The 3,941-nt window shown below is 40.3% G+C and overlaps 1 pseudogene; it reads right to left on the bottom strand.

Moving 5' to 3' along the window:
• Nucleotides 1-763: 763 nt before the first annotated feature.
• On the bottom strand, nucleotides 764-1,402 carry LOC103241781 (ribulose-phosphate 3-epimerase-like protein 1; annotated as a pseudogene).
• Between the last annotated feature and the right edge of the window lie 2,539 nt (nucleotides 1,403-3,941).

The following is a 3,941-nucleotide window of genomic DNA, read 5'->3' as shown; positions in this document are numbered from 1 at the left end:
ATTCTACTTTACTCATTTTATCAAGCATATAAATAAATCACAAATAACGTGAACTAAGAAAAACATAAAGACTTCCTTTGCTTTTGGAAAACAGCTGAGAAACAACAGAAAATTATTTTTAGAAATACAGAAAAAAAGTTGCTTTTATAGTAGCCAATATGACCTCATTAGGCATTAAGACACATCTCTGTTTGTAACCTTAATATAGCTATAGTATTACTATTTATAAAAATCAAGGCTTCCAGTCAAAACTGAGTATTTTGCCACACTAATCTCCAAATTGCATCACTAAAAATGTAGTTATACACACCAATTTCTAATCTCAGAACATTCTACACAATAGATTTTAATCCCTGGAATAAATAATTGCTCAGAAAAGCAGTACTGCTTCAATTACAATATGATTTGCCAGACAATAGTCCTGTTTTCCAGTAAAAAGATTTCATGAGCAGAAACATTGAGCTCCTTGTGTTTTCATCAATCAAAGAACATTTCTGGGCCGGGCACAGTGGCTCACGCCTGTAATCCCAGCACTTTGGGAGGCCGAGGTGGGCGGATCACTTAAGGTCAGAGCTCAAGACTGGCCTAGCCAACATGGTGAAACCCCATCTCTATTAAACATACAAAAAATTAGCCAGGTGTGATGACAGGCTCCTGTCATCCCACCTACTCAGGAGGCGGAAGCAGGAGAATCGCTTGAACTTAGGAGGCGGAGGTTGCAGTGAGCTGAGACTGCGCCACTGCACTCCAGCCTGGACGACAGAGCGAGACTTTATCTCAAAAAAATAAAAAAAGAGAGAGAACATTTCTGAGCAGCTTCCATGCAAACATTTTTAACAGGTTGACACAGATCTGTAATCTTCGCTCCTCATAATGGCACTGCCAGACACAGGCATGTGAACTCCTACCTCTGCACCCTTATGGACAGTATCAGAATCTACTCCACCATCACTTCTATATCCAAAGATAGGAGCTGGGTCCTCAACCAGTGAACCTTTGACCTCATATCTTTCATAAATTTCTGTTCTCCAAATCCAGGTTCCATTGTCATTACCAAGGCCATATCTATTTTATTAGCACACGGTGCCAAATACTCAACTGTAGTTCCCAGTTTAATGGCAAGACCAACATTCAGCTCATTCTCCCAAATGTCTTTAATCAAAGCCCTTGGGTTCTCAGTAGCCTCGAGATGAAAAGTGTACTGATTGGCACCTGCTCCAGCCATTGGCTTTACCCACTGTTTACGGCCTGAACCCTCTCATGTGCATGTCAAAGAAAGAGTCCTGACCTAGCTGCTTTTGAAGGCTTTCTACCACAGAGTCGATTATCTAGAGGCACTTGTCCCCAAATTAGCCGGGCCACTGTTGAGGAGAGGTGGGCCAATCTTGCAGTCTGACATCATAGTCTGGGCTTATATAATTTATAATATAATGTTTTCTTGATCTATTATAGAAGTATCTTTAAATATTCTTCCACAGCATAATTTTAATATTTTATTTGAAGAGAAATAAACACACTAAGAAATTAACCATCACCTGTAATCCCTCCATGTAAAAGCAATCATATAATGAAGTTAAAGTTCCCCATTCTTCTGCCTATTTTGTCTTTCCAATCCCTATGCCCCGTTCCTAACTCTCATTGCTGTGCCAGAGGAATTGCTAGTAACAATCTGCTTGATGACTGAATTACTGACAAGCATTCTGTATTGACATATTTAATTCAAATGTGGTAGATAATTTGAAAAGTCTTAAGAGTTCTCTCCTTGTTATTTTCCCTGGATATGATTTTACCTTTCCTGTGCAAAAACCAATGCAAGTCCCAAAGGCTGAAGACTGTCCTCAGTTCCCTTTTAATTGTGTAACTGAATGGCAAGCACCAAATAAATAGTGGCTCCCCGCACCACAGTAACAATGAGAAATGATAGACTATGAGCTATGTGCCCAATAGTCAGCAAAAGATTTTACGTATATCCTTATTTCATTCTCACAAAACAAACACTCTACCCTATACTGTCTATACTGTCTCTGTAAATGTCCCTATTTTAGAAGTGAGGCTCGTAGATTAAATAAATTGCCCAACATCACATAGTAAGAGACATGCAAAAGTTTATGTTCAGGTCTGGCTGATTTCATCAGCCCTGCTCTAGATGAAGGGTTGGCAAACTATGGCCCAAACCAGCTTACCACTTGTTCTTGTACAGCCTGAGAGCTAAGAATAAATTTTACATTTCCTAATGGTAAGGGGGAAAAAAAAGATAGTCTCTTGTGACATATAAAAATTATATAAAATTAAAATTTCAGTGTCCATAAATTGTTTTATTGGACCACAGCTACACTCATTTGTTATGTGTTATCTATAGCTGCTTTCACACTACAACAGCAGAGCTAAGTAGTTGAATAGTTGTAACAGAGATGCAATATCCTGCAAAAACTAAAATATTTAACATCATAATTTAAGGAAAAGTTTTCCAACCCCTCCTCTAGATAGCCAAGAACCACATGGGCAGCAAATGAGTAACAGGCTTCATTATTCTCAGTTTAATCAGAAAAAACTGAGTTACTACAATATCATGGTATTAGATGGTTTGATATAGGAATCAGGACTTACAGGAAAGTGGAAGAAGCTAGAAGAGTGAAGATCTGGAGGCTTCAGCTGGAGGATCAGGAAAACTGCCACTATAATTTCAACTTGAAGTGCCAGAGTGGGTGAAGAAAGCAGGGCTCGTGAGGAACTCCAAGGAACCACTACCCCTGGTTTCACAACCCGAAACGGGAGCTCAGGAAGAGCTTTGCAAAGCAACCATGTCTGGCAGTCAAGAGCTCCCCAAAATGATGGCTTCTTTTCACTTTTGCTTTCCAAATCTCTGCAAGTTCCTCCCAGTGGTAAACACTAACTCTGACCTATAGAGGAAAAGGAATTCTGGGAAACAGGCCCAGTCTTAGAACGAAATGATGATTGTATAGATTTGATAACATAACCCAGCATATGTCCCAACCAGTGTCTGGCAATACCATAGGCACTATCTCTCCAGTAGTAGGCAGTACCTGCAAAGAGCCTGCCATCTTGCCTGTGGAGGAGATGTAAATTGGGGCCCTAGGATACCCATGGCAGGTCAGGATGTAACCTTCTAAGCCCGTATCTTCTAGGTGTGGCAGGTTTGCTTGCCTAGCCTTCTATTATACCCCTTATTCACAGTACTTATGCTGTTTCTCCTTTGGAATTGGATCCAGACTTGAACCCCAAACTATTCAACTGGGTACCCAGTATTTTATTATCTTCATTGTCAGATTGTGTTCATTGCCATTAAAAGGGACTTCCCTGGTGCTCACTTCTGCCTTCAAGCTGGGCTGGGTGCCTTATAAACTTCATCTCATTTAATACACTCAATAACCCCTCCACGTAGGGAGGCTTAACCTCTTTTTACAGAGGAGGAAACTAAAGTTTGAAGAGATTAAGAAAATTGCCCAAATTCACAGTGTAAATGGTGAAGCCAGGCTTGAGTCTCTGTTCCGTATGATTCCCAAACCCAGTACAGCAGACTACTATGCTCTGTTGCCACAGCCACGTTCTTCTCAGACTCTGCTTCCAGAACGCTCCCCTTCACTGCAGCTTACAAATTGGAGAGCTTTTATTTGCTGGTAATCTAATTGCCCACAACCATGTTCTAATTCTCCCTCCCTCAAATTAGACCCTTGAAAACTTTCAGATTCAACTAGATTTCACTAAACTTTATATTAACTGCTGCATTTATCCTAGATAGGTATGGGGATCAGATATATTGTCTTTCTGGTTCTTTTTTAGCAACCCTGAATCAGTCAACCCATCTGCCCTACTTGTTCTCAACACACAGTGTGTTCCTGACTAGGACAACAAAGAGCTATCCTAATAAGTAATCCCCTCTCCTAAGATAGGTAAGTATAGAGTAAGAACTCAAGTGTGGA

The sequence above is a fragment of the Chlorocebus sabaeus genome, chromosome 15, assembly GCF_047675955.1.
Source record: "Chlorocebus sabaeus isolate Y175 chromosome 15, mChlSab1.0.hap1, whole genome shotgun sequence".
NCBI lineage: Eukaryota > Metazoa > Chordata > Mammalia > Primates > Cercopithecidae > Chlorocebus > Chlorocebus sabaeus.
This window is presented reverse-complemented; position numbering and strand designations above follow the sequence as displayed.